Raw genomic sequence first — 24,672 nt, 5'->3', positions numbered from 1 at the left:
CCGGGGATTTAGCTCAGTGGTTTCGTCACCTGCTGCGCAAGCGCAAGGACCCAAGTTCGATCCCTGGTACCAAAAAAAAAGAAAGAAAATAGTCCTTCTAAGTCACTATGGGAAAAGATGTATGAAAACAAATGGAAGGCAATCTATAGCATGGCAGTTAGCTAGGAAGAGTTCATTACTTGAAAATGTATTATAAATACCTAGATTTTAATGATCAGGAATTTGCCTTTGAAGTCCCATACTTAAATTGTTTTAGCCATGCAGTGCACTCTTGTAATCTTAGTGCTTGGGAAGCTGAGGCAGGAGGATCACTGTGAGTTCAAGGCCAGCCTGGGCTACATAGTGAGACACTGTCTCAAAACACACACACATACACACACACACATACAAACACACACACACAATTTTAAGGTACCATGGACTCTTGACTTACAAACTCAATTTGTTTGCAAGGGCTGGTTGTAACTCAAGTTGGTTGAAAGTCAAGACTACTTTGGAGCTGAGGTGGCGGCAGCTGAGGAGGTAGTGGTGGCGGCCGCTCTGGAGGCTGCAGTCCGGGTCCTGGCTTGGGCCCCAGTCCCATCTTGGTGATGCTTGCTGAGCTGCTGGTGCTCCTGGCTGCTCTCCTGGCCATGGCCTCGGGCTACTTCCTTAGCATTGATGCACATGCCAAGGAGTGTTTCTTCGAGCGGGTCACCTCGGGCACTAAGATGGGCCTCATCTTCAAGGTGGCCAAGGGCGGCTTCCTGGACATCAAAGTGGAGGTTACAGGAACTGATAATAAAGGGATTTATAAAGGAGACCCTGAGTCCAGTGGGAAGTACACATTTGCTGCACACATGGACAGAACATACAAGTTTTATTTTAGTAACAGGATGTCTACGGTGACTCCAAAGATAGTGATGTTCACCATTGACATAGGGGAGGCTCCGAAAGGACAAGACATGGAAACAGAAGCTCACCAGAACAAACTGGAAGAGGTGATCAATGAGCTGGCAGGGGCAATGACTGCTGTGAAGCACAAGCAGGAGTACATGGAGGTCCGGGAAAGGATACACAGAGCCATCAACAACAACACAAACAGCAGAGTGGTCCTTTGGTCCTTCTTTGAAGCTCTTGTTCTAGTTGCCATGACATTAGGACAGATCTACTACCTGAAGAGATTTTTTGAAGTCTGGAGGGTTGTTTAAAAGGACTTTTCCTCATGATCCTAAACTCATAATTCACTTGTTTACCAAACACCTTGGTCATAATAGTGTCATTAGTTTCTACATTTTTATTTTTGGACCTGTACATTCACAGCTTATGTTTCTTTGTGATTAATGGATACTGGGGGGGAAAACTTTTTAGGAAAGTTATAGTGAAAATTTGATATTTGACTGGCATAAAATTTCTTATTTGAATGCTGCCTTCGTTATACAGGTCCTTCCAGAATTCAGACACTGTAAACAGAATACAGGAGTCTAGTTTTTTATTATGCTTTATCTTTTTGTTTTCATTTAAAAAGTTTGTTCAGGAATTCGGCATAAAGCCTGATAGAACCTTATTACAATGACTGCAGTCTCTGGACTCCCTCCTCCTGTGGCTCAAGTCATTAAAGAGTCACTTTGCCCAGCTGTTACATGAAACTGTGATTTCCATCCTGCATTTTCTCCCTGGCATAACAGCAGAGTGCTCTGACCTGGGAGTGTGTAGCAGGCTAGCTCCTTTTATACTTTCCCCTAGTGTGCTTCAGTCTACGACTTGCCCCAACACACATTTCCCCCTAAATTTTTCCATTGAACCTTAAGACTGAATCACCCTCCACTTCAACTAGTGACACAAGCAGCGAAACTGACCGCTGTTTTCTGCCTAGCCTCCTAAGAAACCTCTGTAAAGCCAGTTCCCCAGGTGTTTCAGCAAATGCCAGCTACTCTCTGCGCTGGGACATCTCTTTTCTCCACTCTTGGCACATAGGAAATATGCAATCACATCATTGGAAAAATCGGGATTTCTGATGCCAAAGGGTTAAAGCCTCTTGGGTTTCTTTGCAGCCACTATGTTTTCTTCATTCAGAGCACTGAACACCAGTGTCAGGGTCAGCACTGTGGTTCTTGTTTTTGTTTCTCCTGGGTCTTTCTCTTTTAGGGCACGTGAATTTTGTTTTATAGAAAAGGAAAAGATTTTCTTGCTCTCTGATGATGGGTTTAAGATTAAAGGAGCTTCTAGTGGTGTGGCAGTGATCCAGGATTATGTTGTGACTGATGTATATTAGCTACTTGTACATTTTTTTGATCTTTGCAAGGGGAAAACTATAAGTAACAATTTTATATAGTTAATTTAAATTTGTTACAGGTTTTCATGTTCAAGACAATTTTTCAACCTTGGGTGAAAATACTTGCAACAGTTTACTGATAAGGTGACTGTTTCACCTTAGGACAACTGTTGCATGCCAATTTTTTTGTGTGTGGAAACACCTCAAAATTGAATTAAAATATGTAAATTTAAAATTGGCTGTGTATCTAATATGCCCCAGGTTCAGAAAAAAAACAATTCTTTTTTTTAAAAAAGAGACTACTTTTCCCATAAGAAATAATGAAAATACCCATAATGTGTTTCAAACCTCCCAAAGTACCCCTTAACTAACCTTTTTGTAATAAAAAGGGTTGTCTAATGTGCATAATTTATAAGAAACACAACAATTTTCCTAGTATATTCACCAAAAAGTTATAAAATGTGCCTGGTTTACCAGAAACAACAATTTCATACTGTACTCACCATTCAAATTGACATCTTTGGCTCGCAGGAAGGGAGGAGGAAATAGAAGGTGGTTATTGTTTGGCAGGAGAGTCCCCTTCCATAAGAACATCAGAAATCTGGCTCTTTGTTGTCCTTTCTCTCCTTGGGAGAGTCTGCAGCCCACTAGGACCTGCTTCTGGCTCACTAGGTCTCAACCCTTTCACAACTAAAAACTGGTCTAAGGTTGTCTGTTTCTGTGTTTTCTTTAATACTGCTCCGTAGTATGACATGACATTGTCATTAAGCAAGTGAATGCAACAATTGGCTTTTTCGCTGTCTGGTTGGGTCTTCTCTACAAATGTTTGTAGCTCTGTCTATTTTTTCAGGATTTCCTTTATTTCAGAAGAAGAACTTTGCTGCACTGATTGCTGATGCTCCCCCTCTTCAGAAAGCTCCTCAGCTGCCATTCTCTGTTGCTCAGCCAGAAGTTGCTGAACTTCCTCTATAGACAATTCCTCTTAGTGTTCCTCCACCAGTTCCTCAACATCACCACTGTCTACCTGGAAGCCTATGGGCTCTGCTAGAGTGACAATATCATCAACCACAGGGTCAACTGAAGGCTCAGGCTCCTCCACACAGCCTTCAGTCTCTCTCCTGTATAATTTTAGGCCACACTTTCTTCCAGGCAGATTTCAGTGTCCTAGGGAGACATTGGCCCAGGATTTCTCAGTTAACCCCACACAGGAAAGTGTGTTGTAATGTTCATTCCAGAACTCTTTAAGGGATAAATCTGTATCTGAGAATATCTGAAGCACTTCAGGAACAGTTTAGTTCTTTGGTGTATACCTTCTTTAAGTTAGCTAACCTACTGGCTGCAGTAGAGGAGATGTATTAGGTGGGAAGAACTTGACTAAGAGCCATGGGAACTTTTCAGCCAATTCTTCCACATCTCATGGATGGGCAGGAGCAATGTCCATGATGAGAAGAGCCTTGAGTGGTAATTCTTGAGTGGTACCAGGGATCAAACTCAGGACCTTGCACTTGCAAGGCAGGCGGTGGCACCACTGAGCTAAATCCCCAGCCCCAAACCCTCTAGGTATTTCTTAACAATAGGACAGAAGGCCTCCCTGATCTACTCAAGAAAAAGTACTTTTGTTACCCAGGCTTCTGGGATAGATCTCTACATGACTCCTAGCCTATTCTTCATAGACTTTATATTTTCTGAACACTCTAGGCATCTCAGAGTAATAAACCAAGAGAAGCTTTATCTTGAGGTCAACACTCACAGTGGCACATAGCAATAAAGTAAACCTATCCTTCATAGGCATGTGGCCTGGCATTTTCTTCTCTTCCTCGGTAATGTATGTTCTCCTGGGTATTTTCTGCCAGAAAAGGCCAGTTTCATCACAGTTGAAAACTTGATGAGAGCAAAAGCCATTTTTCTGAATCATTGTTTTGAAGTGATGTATGTAATTTTCAGCAGCCCTTTTATCAGCACTGGCTGCTTCATCATGCCTAGTTAGGCTATGAACCCCAGTTCTTGCTTTAAAATTCTGAAACTAACCTTTACTGGCATGAAATGTTTCACCATTATCACTCATTGATGGATTATCCTTTATGAGATCTACATTTATAGCCCTAGATTTTTCACAAATTATAGACTCATATAGGCTGTACCCTGCCATCTGCCTTTCATTTATCCACACTAATTATAGCCTCTCTACCTCATCTAACACTGTTGATTGTGACTTACTAATTTGAGTAACACCTTTAGCAACACTAACTTCCTTATACAAAGTTTTTCCCTATAAGATTGTGGAGACTGTAGATTTAGTGAGATTAGTGAAATCAGTCACATGAATACCACTCTCATATTTCTCCACAATTCCTTCTTTTTAACTGTGATTGCTTTCTTTACCACTCCTTCCTTCCTGAGCTTCTTTTCTAGCTTTCTTGGTGCCATTTTGATAGCAGTAAGTGTAGTGATTATATAAAGCACAGACTGAAATCACATCCACAAACATGCACATTTGGGCTCAGACTGATGCTTACATATGCTTCTCTGGCATCAAGAGTTTTTGTTTACAACCACAAAGTGGCCAGCATTTGGGTCATAACTCAGGACTTTGGTTGTAAGTTAAAACTAAAATTTCAGTTGTAATCCACCCTGTTCATATGTGAAGTCATTTGTAACTCAAGGGTCCACTTTTTTTTTTATTGAGTTTATTGGTGCATTTTAGGTATACATTATGATCACATTCATCATTGGGAATTTGTACCTGTACATGATATATCTTGGTTCTTATTTTTTTTCCCATTCCCCTGCCCTCCCTTCAACCCCTCCACCCCTCCCTATTTACATAAGTTTTTGTTTTGTTTTTGAGACAGGATCTCACTATGTAGTTCAGGTTGGCCTTGAATTCATAATACAACCCAGCTGTGCCTCAAACAAACTCACAGCAATCCTCCTGCCTCAGTATCCCGAGTGTTGGGATTCCTAGCTTTCTTGACTTGTTCTTTTTTTTTTTTTTGGTACCGGGGATCAAACTTGGGTCCTTGCACTTGCACAGCAGGCAGTGAAACCACTGAGCTAAACTCCCGGCCCTCCTAGCTTTCTTTTGTATTTTATTTTGAGACAGTGGCTACATTGCCCAACCTGTGCTGGAACTTTTGATCCTCTTGCCTCAGCCTACCAGAGTGCTGGGATTACAGGCATGTGCCACCATGCTTGGTTTATATTTTAATGATTATGTATTTTTTGTGTAAAAGAATCATAATCATAGCACAAAAGCACAAACATTACAAAGCTGTCTATGAAAAGATTTGTGGCTGGTTGTGGTGGTGCACACCTGTAATCTCAGCTCTCAGGAGGCTGAGGCAGGAGGATCACCTTGAGTTTGAGGCCAGCCTAGGCTACATAGTGAGTTCAAAGCCAGCCTGAACTGCATAGCAAGACCCTGTCTCAAAAATAAATAAATAAACAAACAAACAAATAAATAAATAAATAAGGTTTGTACCGGGGATTTAGCTCAGTGGTTCTGCCACCTGCCTCGAAAGCACAAGGTCCTGAGTTTGATCCCAGGTAGCAAAAAAAAAAAAAAAGATGAAATAAAAAAAGATTTGTGAGCCAGGCTTGGTGGTCCATGCCTGAAATCCCAACTCTCAGGAGACTGAGGCAGGAGGGTCATCATGAGTTCAAGGCCAGCCAGGGCTACATAGCAAGAATGTCTCCAAAAACACCCCCCCACACACAAATTTTTTCTAGAATTCAGGACTCCTTCCCATTTATAAGTCTAAACAAGTATTACGGCTCTGGACTAAATTACATGGGAATTCTGAGAGAGACCTAGTGCGTATTTGGCCTTTGTCAGACCCAGTACCTCTGGCAAAGCATATGCAGTACCCTTGCTTTCCCTTCACACACCATCAACCACCGCTGCAACTCCATACCCTCCTGAAGTGCTTGAACCAGGGAGACCCCCAAGCTTGCTCACCCTCTTAGGAAGCTGTCCACCCCCAGAGACCTGCAGAGATGCCCCCCAGCTACCCTGACACATTTCTGTCGTAGGAAGCTATGATTCAGAAAGAAAAACTGAGATGACCCAGCCACTTCGCCTCTGAGTATGGCCTGGGTGAAGGGCAGTCTCCCCTCCAGGCTCTGAAGGTTCCCTGGAATAAACAGACAAAGATCCAATAGAAAACAGGGAAGCCTTCACATTTACTACTGTGCAAAAGGAGGAAAATCACAGGAGTGGGTACTGGAGAGCCCAAATTACTCCAAAACTTATGTACCCCTCTTTCTATAGGCAGAGGTAGAGGAAAGGGAGCAGCAGTGAACCAGAAATGGATTTTGGGGTGACACAGGGTGTTTCAAGACTATGCCATGGCCTGGCCCAGAGTCTGGCCAGCAGAAGGGCAATGGTTTTTTGTTCTTGTTGTTGTTGTTTTTGGTACCAGGGATCGAACTCGGGAGCTTGTGCTTGCAAGGCAGGCCCTGGAACCACTGAGCTAAATCCCCGGCCCTAGAAGGGCAATGGTTTGTGAATGACTATTTTGGGATCCAAATAGTAGACAATGGGATGGCAAAAATCTGTCAGTGTGTTGACGAACTTCAGTCACTCTTTCTGTGAAGTGAGTTTAGTTACTGGAAGAGGGGAAGGGATCGTGGATCCTTGTTTTGTCCTTGGGGTCCAGACTTGAAGTGGAATGGGAAACACGCAGTAAGCCTGTCCCTGCCCGGAGAGGACTCTGACAGGGAAGTGGGTTCTGTAGCTGTCAAAGCACTGACCTCTGGGGTGTGGTTTTCTGAGTGTCAACAGTAAATAGGCCAAGTAACTGAAAGCAGGGATACAGATATATTGGGGAGGTTTTTGTTTTACTTTCTTTGATATGCTGGAAGAGCCAGGTCCACGCCTCCAGGGAAAGAGAGCTGCCCACTCCTTTCACAGCAGTTATTCACAAAAGCCCAAAGGTGCAACAACTTTGTCCACTGAAGGAGGGACAGAGAAGCAATTCTGGTCACACAATGGGCTATTATTCAGCCTTAAAAGGAAAGAAGCCTGGCTTGGTGGTACACGCCTGCAACCCCAGCACTCAGGAGGCTGAGACAGAAGGATCACCATAAGTTTGAGGCCAGCCTGGGCTACATAGTGAGTTTAAACCTAGCCTGAACTAATAGCGAGACCTTGTCTGAAAAACTAAAAAAAGGGCTAGGGATTTAACTCCGTGGTGCTGCCCCCTGCCTTGTAAGCACAAGGTCCCAAGTTCAATCCCTGGTAAGAAAAAAAAAAAAAAAAGAGGGAAAGATATTCTCAATGTGCAACATCACAGACAAACCTAACCTTGAGGACATTATGCTAAGTGAAATATCGCAGTCATAAAAGGACAAATACTTACACATATGACAAAGGGACAAATACACATATGACAAATACTTTAAATACTGTATATGTGTTCTGCATATAATGAGGTTCTTAGGGTAGCCAAATTCAGACAGAAAGTGGAATGGTCATTGCCAGGGTCACAGGGAAGGAGGGAATCGGGACTTGTTTAATGGGTATAATGGATTCAGTTTTGCAAAATAAAGAGTTGTGCAGGGGATGGGGTGTAGATTAGGAGTAGAACACTTGCCTAGTATGCATGAAGCCCTGGGTTTGATCCCTAGCACGGAATAAACAAATAAATGTTTTAAAAAAGAGTTCTGGAGATGGTGGGAATGGCTGCACAGCAATGTGAATGTAAGCAATGCCGCTGAACCCTGTATTTAAAAACTGCTCGGGGGGCTTGGGGCAGAGCTCTATAGTGCCTGTTTGGCATGCCTGAGGTCCTGGGTTTGGTCCCCAGCCCTTCGAGAGAAGGGAAAAGAGCTCCTTGCTCTGGCTTGCCCTGTGCTGCCCTCTGCCAGATGCAGCCTGAAGGCCCTCTGTGGATGGCAGGGCTCCTGAACAACAAGAAAAATGAGGTTCCTCTGTGTATGTGGTATTGGGGATGGAAGCCAGGGGTGCTCGACCACTGAGCTACATCTGCAGCACTTTTTTTTAAAGGCAATGTCTTGCTTATATCATGTACAGGTACAAATTCCCTATGATGAATGTTATCACTATATATATCTAAAATACACCGATTTTAAAACGATAGCATCTTGCTAAGTACCCAGGCTAGCCTGGAATTTATGATTTTCCTGCCTCAGCCTCCAGAGCAGCTGGGATTACAAGTGTATGCCACCTTGCCCAATAGAGAAATAGTGTCTTTTCAAAATTTTTACTTATTTATTTATTGTTTTTTTGAGATAGGGTCTTGCTTATGTAGTTCAGACTGGCCTTGAAGTTACTCTGCACTCCAGGCTGGCCTAGAACTCCTGTCAATCCTCTTGCCTTAGACTTCTGAGTGCTGGGATTACAGGTATGTCCCACGATGCCCATCTAAGTATCTTTTTGTTTGTTTGGTTTGTTTTTTCCGGTACCGGGGATCAAACTCGGGTCCTTGCGCTTGCGCAGCAGGCGGTGAAACCACTGAGCTAAATCCCCGGCCCCTAAGTATCTTTTTAAAAGTGGTTTTGAGCTAGTAAGTGTCAGGTAAAAGGGCCGAAAACCAAGACCAGACCAGGCCACAACAAGCCTTTATTAGGGGAATAGATCTGCCGGGCTGACTCTGAACAAAGGAGAGACAAAAGCAATATGGCCGGGGCAGGGAGAGTCTTTTATAGAGACTGGGGTGGGGCTTGTAGGGGCTGAGGTGGGGTTGAGTGAGGTAGTGACTAGGGAATGGAGGATCCGGTGACATCACTAGATGGTAGGAGGTGAGCGAGTATTAGGTTACTTTCTAGGCAGGAACAGGGGCATGCTGGGAAGAAGGGTTTATTCTTTGGTGGGAGCAACCATCTTGGCATGATGTCACACAGGGGAGGGGGCAAGGCATGATAGGAAGAGGGCAGCTACTATACATAATAGCTGCCGAGGTAGTGGGAGACCTATCAGTAAGGTGCCACACACCTGTAATCCCAGCTACTTGGGAGGCTGAGGCACAAGGACCACAAGTTCAAGGACATCCTAGGCAACTTTGCAAGATCTTGTTTAAAAATAAAAAAATAAAAAAGGGCTCGGATATAGCTCAGTGATGAACCACTTCCCTACCACACTGGAGGGGGCCGGGGATTTAGCTCAGTGGTTCTGTTGCCTGCCTTGCAAGCGCAAGGACCTGAGTTCAATCCCTGGTACCAAAACAACAACAACAACAACAACAACAACAACAACAGAAAAACCCTACCACACTGGAGGTCCTGGGTTCCATCCCCAGTACTTCAAAGAAAAAAAAAGGCTGCAATTTTCTGAAACATATAATTGATCTTTGTGCCTGTGTCCTGCCATACAACTCCTAAAACTTTTGGATTATCCAGTATGATAAGCATCTTTTCATTTCAGGGTGGGGGTGCTGGTGGCATCCCCACCTCCAATCCCTGGGGAAGGGAAAGAAGCCAAGGGTTTAATGAACCACACTCATGGAATGGAGCCTTCACCCAAACCCACAAGAACTGGATTCAAAGCTGCCTGAAGAGCTAAGCACCAAAGGGTGGAGGATCTCCCTGGATTGGCCCCCACTTGTCCGCTCTGTCTCTTCACCTGACGAGATCAGACGCATTCAGGGTGGTATGGCTGTAGACTGTCTCTTCACCTGATGGTAACCTTTGTGACAGCCTTTATAGCAAGTGGGGAAATGGAAGTCAGAGCTTCCCTGAATTCTGTGAGCTGTGCTAGCACATTAATCGGATCTGAGGCAAGGGCCATGGGAAGCCCAATGGATAGTCTGACAACCAAATGAACAGGGGATGGCTGTGGGTAGCTCAGGCTGCATGTGGTGGCACACATCTGTAATCCCAGTACTCAGGAGGCTGAGACAGGAGGCTTGGTGTGAATTTGAGGCCAGCCTGGGCTACATAGTGAGTTCAAAGAGCAGCCTGGACTACATAGCAAGATCCTGTCTCAAAAAAAAAAAAAGGAAAGAAAGAGAAGAAACACCCATAAAACAGCCTAGACCTTGTGACTGGCATTGGAAGTGGGGGGCAGGCGGGCACTATTGTACTGAGTGGGGTCTGATGCTAATCTTCAGGTAGTGACAGAGTGGCCTACAATTGGAGAACACTTCCTCGTGTTGAGCAGTTTGATTGCTTGCTTGGTGTTGGGGAACCCCCTCCTTTGGTCACAGCCTTCTGTGTCGTTAAGCGAGAATATAAGAGGAACTTACTTTGGTTTTTTCCTATATCCTCAAAATGGAAATGATAAATTTTATTGTATGTATATTTTACAAATTTTTACAGGAATAATTTTTTAAATATAAAAAAATAAAATCAAAGAGGCTTTACTATGATACATTTAAATTTATTTATTTGAGACAAGTCTTGTTAAATGGCCAAGGCTAGCCTCAAACTCTCAATACTCTTGCCTCAGCCCTCCAAATAGGATTATAAGTGTATGCCATTATGCGCAGCTGAATTTATTCTTGAAGTGTAAGCTTCTCCCAGAAATTAAATCAGTTCAGATGGTTAAATTAATTGCCCTTAACCAAACCTCCCAGCTGATAGTAGAAAATATAAATATTAATGCTAATATTAATATGACTTTGAAATTCTTTTTTTGTTTTGCTTTGGTTTTTTTTGAGACAAGGTCTCGCTATGTAGTCCAGGCTGGCCTTGAACTCACTATGTAGCCCAAGCTGGCCTCAAACTTGCAGCTATCCTCTTGGCTCAGCCTCCAGAATGCTAGGATTACAGACATGCACCACCATGCCTGGCCAGAAATGCTTTATAAATAGATTCCCAGACTTTTTTTTTTTTTTTTTTTTGGTACCGGGGATCGAACTCGGGACCTTGCGCTTGCGAGGCAGGCACCGAAACCACGGAGCTAAATCCTCAGCCCTGACCCAGACTACTATTTGTGTGTTTGTGTGTGTGTGTGCGTGTGTATGTGTGTGTTTTTTACTGGGGATTGAACTCAGGTCCTTGTGCTTGGGCAGCAGGCAACGAAGCCACTGAGCTAAATCCCCGGCCCCAGACGACTATTTTTTAACAGCAAAACATTTATTGGTACATTTTAGACATATATAATGATAACATTCATCATAGGGAATTTGCACCTGTACACTATACCTCTCACCTCTTTTTTTCCCTTTCCCCCTTCCCCTCAAGCCCCCCATGTACAAAAGCTTTGTTGCCATTTTTTCTTTCTATTTTCACTTGTCCCTTCCTTCCTTTCTCCTTCTCCCCTCCCTTGTTTCCTTTCCCATTTGAGCATTTTCTTCCCATCTCTCAATATCTATTATACATTTCAGTCCTTATTTACACTTTCAGTTTCTCACACCAGAGAAATAATGCAGTATTTAAACATGTGTGTCCAATTTATTTCACTTAAGAGTATGGTCTCAAGGCCCATTCATTTAACTAGAAATGTCTCAAGCACATCCTTCTTTATGGAAGAGTAGTACTCCATTGTGTAAAAAAAAAACCCACATCTTCTTTATCCATTCATTGGTTGACGGGTATTTGGGTTGTTTCTAAGATTTAGCTATTACAAACTGTGCCGCTATAAACATGGGTGTACATATATCACTGTGGTATGATGCTTTTAATTCTTTTGGGAAGATACCAAGAAAGGGAATAGCTGGGTCAAATGGAACCACTAGTTTTAGTCCTTTGAGGTATCTCCATACTGATTTCCACAGTGGTTGCACCAGTCTGCACTCCAACCAACAATGGAGAAGGGTTCCTTTCTCCCTACAACCCTGACAGCGTTTGTTATTGGTTGATTTCTTGATAGCAGCCATTCTTTCTGGGGTGAGGTGGAATCTCAGCATCGTTTTAATTTGCATCTCTTGAATGGCCAGTGATGTTGAACATTTTTTCATATATTTATTTGCTGTTTCTACTTCTTCATCTGGGAAGTCCCTATTCATCTCAGATGCCCATTTTTGGATTGAGTCTTTAAATTTGAAGGGTCTGATTTTTGTGAGTTCTTTATATATTCTAGATATTAGTCCTTTGTCTGAGGACCAGCTGGCAAAAATATTTTCCCATGCAGTGGGTTGTCTCTTAGCTCTGTTGGTGGTTTCTCTTGCTGTGCAAAAGCTTTTAATAAGATGAGGTCCCAGTTGTTGATTCTTTGTAGTATTTACTGTGTGCAATCCACTATTTTGTTTTACTCTATTTTATGTTATTTACTTGCAATTTTTTTTTTTGTACCAGGGATCAAACTCAGGACCTTGCGCTTGTTAGGCAGGCTCTGGAACCACTGAGCTAAATCCCTGGCCCTGTTATTTACTTATTTTTTGCAGTGCTGGGGATGGAACCTAGGGCCTCATGCATGCTAGGTAAGTACTCTACCTCTGAACTACATCCCAAACTCCAGTTTTACTCTTTTTAGAATCTTGATTGATTGATTGATTGATTGATTGGCTGGCCTGGAACTCCTGGGCTCAAGGGATCTTCCTTAGCAGATGGAACTATAGGAATTTGCCACTGTGCTGGGTTCCTGACCACAATAGGAATTGTTATAAAAATCAACAATAAGGGCCGGGGATTTAGCTCAGTGGTTCCACCACCTGCCTTGCAAGCACAAGGTCCTGAGTTCCATCCCCGGTACCAAAAATAAATAAATAAATAAAATTAAAATTAAAAATCAACAATAAATAGGGCCAGGCATGGTGGCACACTCCTGTAATCCCACTACTGGGGAGGCTGAGGCAGGAAGATCACCATGGGTTCAAACCAGCCTGGGCTACATAGTTCAAGGCTAGCCTGAACTGTATAGTGAGACCCTGTCTCAAAAACACAAAGAAAAATAAATACATAAAAATAAATAAAGTAATTTCTATCTGCATTACTATCTATTACTTGAGCTAGCTAATGGAAAAGTGGATTTCAGCAAAAATGCCATTATTCATGATAGCAAGGATAAATTGGCCTTGATGGGGTAATTTTAAGGGTTTTGCCCAGAATGGACTTTGCATGTCCTACTTTCTTGCGACACAAACATGGAAAAGACTGGAAAACTAGGACATGGTTGGGGACCAAAGACCTGAGGCCCCTTTGAACATCTTGCAGTGAGCTATGTGTGCGCTCTGGTTGTTGTTTACCTTCAGGGTGAGCATTTCTTGGCTTGAGAACTATGTCTTTCATGTGGGGGGGATGTTGCTTACATTTCCAGGAGACTTAGGCAACCTAACCTCGAGGTTCAGTAAAAGGGACACAAATTGCACTGGGACAAAGGACAGAAAGACAAATTCTACATGATTCCTTGTGTCCAAAGTCTCTAAAATTGTCAAATGAATGAATCAGAGAACACTGTAATGGTGGCCAGGGTCTGAGAGGAGGAAGAGACGTGAAATTGCTAATGAACAGACACAAAATTTAGTCCAGCAAAACGCATAAGTGCTATGGAACACTTAAATTGTTGAGGTGATAAATCTGATGGTAAGTGTTTTGCCATAACAAAATAACTGCTAATCATCTGGGAAAAAAGAAGTGTAAAATTTTAACTTTCATTTGGGAAACCCATAGCCATGATTATCTGTCGTCATCTTCAGGAAAAGCAGAGATCACATGAAATTCCAGAAGCAAGGACTGGGGGTGGAGGTTGGTGGTTGAGCACTTGCCTACCATTCCGGAAGCCTTGGGTTCCAGCCCCAGCACCGACAAATCGCATAATCCACAAACTTCTGAGAAACCCAGAAACTGTCAGAGACTAAGAGTATTGCCACTAGCCTCGGGGGCTGTAAGAGCTACCCTTCTGGGGAGCTGCTCTGGTTGGTCACTGCTGAGTTCACATAGACTGCCCCTTGGGTTTTGGAATGCCCCCTTCAAACCCCTGAACCTATTTTAGACCTGATACTCTCATAGAGGTCCATCTGATGCTTCCAGAAACCTCCTTAACTGGGGTTAAGATGCGTTTCCAGAATATTCCACCTAGACATACCCTGCACAATCAAAAGCTAAATTGCCCCTGAGCCACAATGGAGAACCTTCTGAATGAACAGGTCTCAAATGGAGGGTTCTTAGAAAGTCTCCAGAAACTGATGACTGTGGAGCTGGGAAGCCTCCACCCAAGGCAATAAGAATGAGACTAATTTTCTGATTCTTCAGTTCCCTCCCATTTTTTCCCTTTCAGTCCACTATGAATTTTGACTAAAATTGTATTCTGACACCTGCTAGCAACGAACTAAAATATCTCAGATTTCCACCCTATTACATTTTTTGTTTTGTTTTTTTGGTACCAGGGATCAAACTCAGGACCTTGCGTTTTCGAGGCAGGCGGTGGAACCACTGAGCTAAATCCTTGGCCCTACTATTACATTTTTTTGAGACAAGGTCTTGTTATGTAGCCCAGGCTGGCTTTGAACTTGTGGCAGTCCTCCTACCTCAGCTTCTCAAGTGCTGGGATTACAGGTGTGCACCTAGCTTTCCTATGACTTTTTTTCTACAGTGCTGAGGATGGAACCCAGGGCCTTGTGCTCCCTTGGCAAGCATTCTGCCACTGATAGCTGCTCTTTTAAATACTGCAGAAGCCAGCCTTGGCATTGTGGTGCACTCCTGTAATCTCAGCATTTGGGAGGCTGAGACAGGAGGATTGCTGCCAGTTCAGAGGCAGCCTGGGCTAAATAGTGAGACCTTGTCTCAAAAAAACCCCCAAAAACCTATCAATCAATAAATAAATACTTCAGAAGTTGGCACAGTACATGTGCCTGTGGTCCAGCTACTGAGGAGGCAGAGTTGGGAGGATTGCTTGAGCCCAGGAGTTCCAGACCAGCCTGGGCAACATAACTAAAATCTGTCTCCAAACTAAAGAAATTAAATAAATCAAGCAGAAGATAGCATTCTTTCTGGTTTTCTGAGTGGCTTTGTTTGTTTTTGTACTGAGGATTTAACCCAGAGCCTTTGCATGAGCTACCTCCCAAACTTTTTTTTGTTTTTGTTTTTGGTTTGGCTTTTTTTTCCCTTGGTACCAAGGATCGAACTTGGGTCCTTCCACTTTCGAGGCAGGCAGCGGAATGGTTTGGCTTTTTTGAGACAGGGTCTTGCTATGTAGTTCAGGCTGGCCTTGAACTCACTATGTAGCCCAGACTGGCCTTGAACTCACAGCAATCCTCCTGCCTCAGCCTCCCAAGGGCTGGGATTACAGGTGCATGCCACCATGTTTGGCTGTTTCTCATACTCTTTCTTTCTTTTTTGGTACCGGGGATCGAACTCGGGTCCTTGTGCTTTCGAGGCAGGCGGTGGAACCACTGAGATAAATCCCTGGCCCTGTTTCTCATACTCTTGATGGCAGGTAGGCAAAGGAATCCAAATGTGCAGTCAGAGCCCTGATTCAGGCCCCTAGCTCAGCCACCTGGTAATGGAATTTGATGAGCCAGATGGGACTGGTGCTCTCTGCTGAAGCCAGTTGGATATTACACTTCAGGGAATCTCCCAAGGCTATTCGTCCCAGGATAAAGGGTCCCTAAAGGGTCCTTGCTTGGTTCAGAACGCTCCTCTTCTTCCTTTCCAGCCAGTGTCCACTGCATCCCTTCCATCAGTTTTTTTTTCCAGTATTGGGAACTAAACCCAGGGCCTTCAACACTGAGCTACAACCCAGCCCTTTTTAATTATTTTTTAATTTTGAGACAGGGTCTTGCTCAGTTTCCCAAATTAGGCTGGAACGTGCCATCCTCCTGCCTCAGCCGCCCAGAGTGCTAGGTTTGCAGGCATGCACCACCACATCTCGTCCCCTTATTCTTTCCATAGATCACTTCTGTACTTATGTTTCCCTTGAGAATTAATTAGTATTATAGAGCACAGTGGTGCACGTCTATAATTTTAGCACTGGAGAGGCTGAGGCAGGAGGATCGCCACAAATTCGAGGCCAGCCAAGGCTACACAGTGAGTTCAAGGCCAGCCTGAACTACATAGAGACCCTGTCTCAAAAACAAATGATTTGATCAGTGGTATAGCACTTGCTTGTCATGTGCAAAGTCCTGGGTTCAATACCCAGCAATGCAAAATAAAAACCCTGATCTTATGAAAACTGGACCTTGTCCTCACAAAATGCTTCTGTGCAGGCTGGGGATTTAGCTCAGTGGTGCTGCTGCCTGCCTTGCAAGTGCAAGGTCCCAAGTTCGACCCCGGTACCAAAAAAAAAAAAGAAAAGAAAAGAAATTGCTACAAAATGCTTCCGTGGAAGTCATTCGAATTAGAGCACCAAGGCCTTGCCCACTGGGAACAGGCTATAACATGAGGCACTTGGCTCTCTTCAGAGACCTTCCAGCCTGTTTTGATGCTATTGTTTATCTCCACTCCAGAAATCTGCCCTCCATGGCAGACACAAATTAGCTTTCTCATGATGTAATAAATAAATTTGTAGGTATTTCTCTCTTTCTCTCTCTCTCTCTCTCTCTCTCTCTCTCTCTCTCTCTCTCTCTCTCTCCCTCTCCCTCTCCCTCCCTCTCCCCCCCCCAAGATCTTGGTATTTAGCACCTGGGAGACTGGTCTCAAACTCTCCATCCTCCTGGCTCAGCCTCCCAAGTGCTGGGAGTACAGGCGTGCACCACTGTGCCCAGCTACTTGTTGCTAATTACAGGATTTTTTTCTTAATCCTAAATTTTTTTTTTATTTTATTGATACATTTTAGGGTTTTTTTTGAGACAGGGTCTCACTATGTAGTTCAGGCTGGCTTTGAACTCACTACGTAGCTTAGGCTGGCCTTGAACTTGCAGTAATCCTCCTGCTTCGGCCTCCAGAGTGCTGGGATAACAGGTGTGTGCCACCACACTCAGCTTCAGTTGGTAATTATATAGACACTGGGCTTGTACCTGCCTGCTGCACAATAGTTTGTTCTGTCTATTTAGAGTAACCATTAGAGATAGTCAGACATTGGAAACCCTCAGCTGGAGGTTTAGCTCAGTGGCAGCATTCTTGAGGCTCTGGATTCCAACCTCAGTGCCAATAGACAAATAAGAAACAATAAAACTACCACTTTCTGTGGGCCATGTTTCCTTGAGGATATCCAGAGATCTCCAAATACAGGGCAAGCAATGGGCTGCTCAGAAGAACTCCCAGTAGAGCCAGGTGTAATGTCCTATACCTGTAATCCTAGCATTCTGGGAGGCTGAGGCAGGAAGATTGCAAGTTCAAGCCCAGCCTAGGCAATTTAGTGACTTAGCGAGACCTCATCTTAAAATAAAAGAATAAAAAAAGGCTGGACAAAGGCCCTGGTTTTAATCTCCAGGACCACAAAATAAAAACAAAAACAAATGAAAAACATCCCTCAGTAGGAACAGCTAACATTCTCCTGGGGAAACTGGGAAGTGTGCTCCTCAGTGCAGCTGTCATGTGATAGGAAAGGCAGGTCAAAACTTGTCTCACCTTTGGAAAGATGTCACAGTGACCCTTCTGTGTTAGAAGCCTAACAAGGCTGTTGAAATTTAAACTCATTAAACTCATTAAACAGAGTTGTCAGGAACAGTTGCATAAGCCTTGATTTCCTTTGTCTGGCCAAGGGAGATTCTGTTTTAACAAATACTTCTGGCCTGGAGTGTAGCTCAGCGGCAGAGCACTCGCCTGGAATGTGCAAGGCCCTGGGTTCCATCCTGGTGTGGCAAGAACTGAGCACTTCTTACTGTAATGTGCAAACACTACAAGTCATGTTGAACAGTTTTAGAAATGACTAAAAGTGCCTGGTTAGCTAGGAGAGACCACCTGGGCTTTCAGACCTGTTTCCAGGTCCTGGGTTTGCTCCTTCGGGAACCCACCAGCTCAAGAAAATGAAAAAGACCAGTGATCCCCTCGGTGCCTCCTTTGCCCCTTTGATCACTGCCTCCTGAAATTGTGACCACCTTCTGACTGTCAAAATTCTGTGAATGCTGCTGTCCAGTGCCATCCAATGGAAAGGCTGGCTCATAAAAACATTATGGTGTGTCTTCATCCACCTTATTCACTGGATCTGGCACTGTGTGACTTGTGGCTCAGCCCCAAAGTCAAGTTGACCATGAAAGATAAATGTTTTGAATCAGTTGAAGACATTGAGGCAGCCATGACAGCACAATTAAAGACACTCACAGAAGAGGACTTCCAGAACTGCTTCAGAAAGTGCCAAGAACAACAGGATAATTGTGTTTAAAGCAAATATTTTGAGGGGCTGTGTCTTAATGGCAGTGTGTCTTTTACTGCAATAAAGTTTAAAAGTTGTAAAATCTTAGGCCGGGATTTAGCTCAGTGGCACTGTGCCTGCCTCACAAGCACAAGGTCCCAAGTTCGATCCCCGGTACAAAAAAAAAAAAAAATTGTAAAATCTTCACCGTGTTTTTCAGTCACATCTGGTATACTGCTGGTCTCCCAGGGTGCTGTTCAAACATGCTTTGCCCAGAAAGCTTGGGCCATGCAGGGTCCCAAGCAATCTGCAAGACCTGTGCATTGCTCTAGAGCAGTGATGGGGAACCTTTCAGAGCTTGTAATGATACAAACAGCCTGCTGTGGCCCTTGTGCCATAGGTTCACCACCACTGCTCTATACTGCTCCATTGTGTGCATGTGCACAACTTACTATCTATTCCTGAGTGAATGTGAATTTGAAGTTTCTGATTTGGGATACTTCTGAATAAGGCTGCCATAAACATTCTTTATGTCTTTGGTTAACATTTTTACTTGTTTCTGCTTAGTATAAGCCTAGAAGTGGCATCACCGGGTGATGGGTGTATGCCTGGAGTAGACATTGCCAGTTTCCAACATAATGGTGTCTATTTCATTCCCATCAGCTGTGAAGGAGATACTCTGCTTCTAGAAATCCTTACCAACACTTGGTAAGACATCTTATCTTTTTCTTATTGTTCTTGTTTGAGACAGGATCTCACTGTGTAGTTCAGGCAGCCCTTGAACTCACTGTGTAACCCAAGCTGGCCTCAAACTCATGGCAATCTTTCTGCCTCAGCCACTCCAGTACTAGGATTACAGGCATGTGCCATCACCCCCAGTTTTTTTTTAAACTTTTTTTTCTGTATCGGGGATCAAACTCATGACCATGCACTTTCGAGGCAGGGAAGGCGCCACTGAGCTAAATCCCCAGACCCCCTACTTTTTTTTTTTTTTTTTACTTTTTTGAGACAGGGTCTCACTGTGTAATTCAGGCTGGTCTTGAACTCACTATATGGCCCAGGCTGGCCTTGAACTCATGGTAATCCTCCTGCCTCAGCCTCCCAAGCGCTGCTATCACAGGCATGGGCCACCACACCCAGTCTCTTATGTTCTTAAGGAGCAACTCATACATTGTATTTACCCTTTGTCAATTATGTGACTCAAAGCTGTCTTTTTGGATAGACATGTCTTTTTGTTGGTCTTGGCAGATGGGCTTTACAAATCCATAAAGCTTCTGGTTTGGTGGGGAGAGCAAGCAAAGATTTCCCAAGACTCTAGGAGATGCAGATTTAACTTCGAGGGAGACCTGGAGGCTCCTATAGCCCGTCTGAGGTTACAGCAAGGGCGTAGTGCACAGGCTGATGCCTGAGAGCCACACAGGACAGGTACACCTCAGAAGATGCTTGTATGAATGTGCGACCCCCATGGTCATCTCAATCTCCCCAGACCTCTCTGAGCAAAGAAATTAGACTCCAACCTGAGGAAAACAAGGGAGGTGCAGAAAGCCTATGTGAGCTGAAATTACCAAGAAAATGGGGTTGGAAGGAGGAGATCCTGAAAGAACTGAGATTTCATTTTGTAGAAGGAAAATACAATATGCTCATCATTTCCCTGAAATTTAAAAAAATTCTCTTTGGGGCTGGGGATTTAGCTGCTGCCTGCCTCGCAAGCGCAAGGTCCTGAGTTCGATCCCTGGTACAAAAAGAAAAAATCCTCTTTGGTCCTATCCTTTGTAGTTTGCAATAAACATTTAACTCCATAATTGTCTTCTTTATAATGATCCCCTGATACAACTCCAGACCCTACCCTCAATAATAATCGTCTTAATAATCAACTAAAAGAACCTAAAATTCCTTTGGGTATGGAGGGAAAGATTCCATTCTGCATCATAAAGCTAGTACTTACCATCTGATATATATAGTTTTTGAGACAAGGTCTTGCTAATGTAGTCCAGGCTGGCCTCAAACTCAGTGATCCTCCTGCCTCAACCTCCTGAGTTCTGGGATTACAGGTGTGCACCATCATACCTGGCTGTATTTCGTTATTTTTAATTTTAATTTTTGGTTTTTTGGTGCTGGGGATGGAACCTAGGGCCTTGTGCAAGTGTTCTACCACTGAGCCACACTCCCAGTCCTGGGAGGTATTCAATTGAGAGCCTTTGAGCTGAATGTCTTGAGTTCCTGTGAAAAACAGAATACAGAGCCTCATGTGAACTCTCATGATTACTGCCAATCCCATCTCCATTAAGACACACTGTTATATTTATTGAAGACAATTTCTTCTTTTTTCTTTTGGTATCGGGGATCGAACTCAGGACCTTGCACCTGCAAGGCAGGTGGCAGAACCACTGAGCTAAATTCCTGGCCCTGAAGACAATTTCTTATCTGCTGGAAGCACACAGACCAAGTATTAATTGGAGCAGAGCTCTGTCCACATAGAAGCAGGCAGTGGGATGCTCCTGTGAGGAGCCATGCACATCTGATCACATTTTTGGTGTCTGACCTGCTCATGCCACTGTTTTATTTTTTTTTCCCCCATTAACTTTATTGGTACATTTTAGGTATAAAATAGTTACATTCATCATTGGGATCTTGTACCATTAAATGAGTCTCTTGGTTCTTATTTGTTTTCCCCTTCCCTTGCCCTCCCTTCACCCCCTCCACCCTTCCCTATTTGCAAAGGCCTTGTTTTCATTTTTTTCCTCTTCTCATATTTTTTCCTTTCTTTTTTCCCTTCCCCTACCCCTCCCAATTACCCTGCTCTTTTAGACCTTTTCTTCCTGTTACACAATATCAGTTATACATTTTTGAAATTACAGTATTAAGATCTAGGAGACATTATCACAGATTTTACAGAATTTAGGAGGATATAGAAAGCATATTACAAAAATCTTTTTTGAAATAAATTTGACAACTTCTAAGAAGTACCTTGGAAGACAAATTAATGAAACTAACTCTGGAGGAAATATAAAAATTGAATAGCACCTATTAAAGAAAGTATATTCCTAGCTTGAAAACCTACCTATATGACAACAGCAGGCTAATATACATTTTAACTGATAAATTATATCAAACAATTAAAGCAGAAAAAAGAAGGAACACTTCTCCCCTCATTTTAGGAACTCAACATTGTGCTAATCCTAAAACTGGATAAAGATAATAGAAGAAAAAAGTATGAACATAAATAGAAATTTGTTTAACAAAACTATTAGAAGTCAGATCTGGCAGGATGTAGAAAGTGGTTTTGTTATAGGGATGGCAGTGTTGGTTCAGCATTGGAAGATCCACCCCCAAAAGTCATCATTTTAACAGAGGAAAGGAAAAAGCCATATGATCCTGTCACTAGTTGGAGAAAAAGTATTGGACTAAATTCTACAGCTGTTCATGGTAAAAGCTATTAGGAGACTAGAAGTAGAACAGAAACTTCTCAACAGATTAAAGACATGTACTCCATACTTCCAGCGAGAATGCCTTATATGAATAGAGAAGATACAATGCTTTCTCCTTAAGGTGGGGAACAAGGGCAGATATGCTTACTCTTTATCTGTCCATTAAACTTTGAAACCTAGTCCCCACCAAAATAGTCTGGCAATAAAATGACACAACTAGGGTAGGATTGGCACTGCAGAAGCAAAATCTTTATATGTAGATGAAATGATCATCTACAGAAAAAATACTAAGAAATCTCTAGGAGCCCCTAGAACTTGTACTTGAATTTAGCAGGATTAGAAAACACAAGGTATATATAAAAATTCACGTCTGTGTATACTTGCTATAAATGAAGAATTGGATATTGAAATTTAAAAGTTATGTAGGAGTACAAAGGACCTAGAAAAGTTTAAAAAAAAAAGTGTTGGAAGACATTTAGTACCTAATTTTAAGACTTCTAAAGCTACAGTAATCAAGGCAGTGTTGGTGTAAGGAAAGACATATAGATCATTGGAATAAAACAGAGAATCTAGAAATAGAACCACACATATATGGTCCACTGAGTTTTGAAAGATTATTTAACATTAGCATTTTATAGAATACAAACTGAATTCAAGAGCCGAGGAAGAGATAGTGTTTTCAGCAAACAATGCCACTGTTTCTTTCTGCATGAGCTCAGTCTCCTTACAATGACAGATCCTGTCTTCATGTTGCTTCTTCAAGGCTACCAGTTGTTCTTGTCTTCCTCAGGAGTCATTCTTCTTAGGCCTGCTCTCTTCCCACAGGCTTGCTGGCTTCCCAGATGTAGGCTAGGGCCTGTCATGATGCTGTCATTGTTCCTAGCGCAGCCCCCTCTCTTCGCTGGCCCTCACTGGGATGGCAGCTTGTCTACAGGCACTTTAAAATTATTTTAATAAAGGGGCGGGCCGGGGATTTAGCTCAGTGGTTCTGCCGCCTGCCTCACAAGCACAAGATCCCGAGTTTGATCCCTAGTACCAAAAAATAAATAAATAAATAAACAAATAAATAAAGGGGCTCACAAATTGTTGCTAGGTCTGTGGAATCCTTCAAATGACACCTATAATCACAGCTTTTGATATCATGTTGAAAGGGACATATTTAATAAAACTCAGGGAGCTATGTATGACAAAGATTTTGTTTTGTTTTGGTACTGGGGATAGAACTTGGGACCTTGCGCTTATGAGGCAGGTAGCAGAACCACTGAGCTAAATTCCAGGCCCATGACAAGGATTTTTTTGAGGATCAAACCCAGGGTCTGGAGCATACTAAGCATGCTAGAGGTGTAGCTACCACTGAGCTACATGCCAGCCTAAATAAGAATTTAAACCTGTTTTACCACTCTCAGGCAGCATAGCCACGGGCAAGTTAAACTTTGGTTTGATTCTCTCACTTCTCTCTTAGCTTCTCTGTCAGCAGAATCTCTCTGCCCATTTTTATTTTTCCTATCTCTGTCTCTCAATGTCTCCTCACTTTCATTATCTTTTTGTCCATTTTCTTGTACTGTTGTTTTTCTTTCCTAGTTATCTTTCTCTGCATCTGTTTTTTTTTTTGGTACTGGGAATCGAACTCAGGACCTTGCACTTGCAAGACAGGCATGGGGTGCCACTGAGCTAAATTCCTGGCCCACTCTGTTTTGTTGGCTTCATAAACTTTTGTTTTTGAGACCAGGCCTCACAGGTATCAAATTCCTAAACTCAGCCGGGCCTGATGGTGAAAGCCTGTAATCCCAGCTCTTGAGAGGCTAAGGCAGGAGGATCACTGTGAGTTTGAGGCCAGCCTGGGCTACATAGTGAGTTCAAGGCCAGCCTGAACTACATAGTGAGACCCTGTCTCAGAAAAAACATTTTAAAAATTCCTAAGGTCAAGGAATCTTCCCTAGTGCTGGGGTTACAGGTGGTATCACCTTGCCTAGCCTCTTTTTTTGCGGTATTGGTAGTGAGGATTGAACCTAGGGAGCACTGAGCTATATCCTCAGCCCTTCCTGCTAAATTGCCCAGGTTGGCCCAGAACTTGTGATCCTCCTGTCTCAAGTCTTTTTTCCCCTCAGCCTTTCAAGTAGCCAGGATTATACGCATGCGCTTCCATATCTTCTTTCTCGTTTTCTCCCTATCCTCTTTTTCTGTATCTCCCTCTCTGCCAGTCTTTGACATCCCCACGTCTTCTCCCCAGCCCCTACAAGTTTCTTTCCCAGTGGATAGGGTGACCCCCAACACCACTGTCAGAGCTGGACCCTCTTTCTCTCCCTTGATTCTATCTTCTTAGCCCCCTTCAGCCATCAAATATTACATTCCCTTCTGCCCCTGGAGACGAGTGGGTGCAAATCCAATGGCCATGAGCAGTGTGAGACCCGCATCGAAGGGGACCAAAGTTGAAGCGGAGCAGAAGGCTGGAGGATGGATCAAGACAGAAGCAGAGAGAGACTAAATCAAGGAGAAGGTATGGAATATGACAGGAATGACCTGAAGGAGCGCCACTGACACCCTTGGTGGAAGCAGATGGGATTAGAGTTGAGAGGCTCAGGGCATAGTTCAGTGGTAAAGCCCATGCTTGGCACACATACCAAAGGCCTTGCGTTTTATTTCCAGGGAGAGAGATGGAGAGAGAGGGGGAAAGAGAAGGGGAGAGAGAGGGGGAGGGGGAGAGACAGAAGATGCCAGTGAGGTATCCATCTGCATTTCTGCCTTCCTGAGGTCCCCAGTTTCAGGGTGAGGGGCACAAGGCCCAGCCCCAGCCTGGCAAGCACCCACTGAGGGAACTGGCATTGGTCCTCTCCTTCATCTGACTGTGTGGTATCTTCTCGTCTCCATACCTGCGTGGCTGACCTCACACCGCTTCTGCTCGTCACTGTCTCACTTGT

At 43.5% G+C, this 24,672-nt stretch overlaps 1 pseudogene; it reads left to right on the top strand.

Moving 5' to 3' along the window:
• The first annotated feature begins 590 nt into the window (after positions 1 to 590).
• On the top strand, positions 591 to 1,812 carry LOC101703990 (transmembrane emp24 domain-containing protein 2 pseudogene; annotated as a pseudogene).
• Positions 1,813 to 24,672: the final 22,860 nt, after the last annotated feature.

Source organism: Heterocephalus glaber, unplaced genomic scaffold (assembly GCF_053883595.1).
Source record: "Heterocephalus glaber isolate CG9 unplaced genomic scaffold, H.glaber_assembly_v1.0 deba00001546, whole genome shotgun sequence".
In the NCBI taxonomy this organism is placed as follows: Eukaryota; Metazoa; Chordata; class Mammalia; order Rodentia; family Bathyergidae; genus Heterocephalus; species Heterocephalus glaber.
This window is presented reverse-complemented; position numbering and strand designations above follow the sequence as displayed.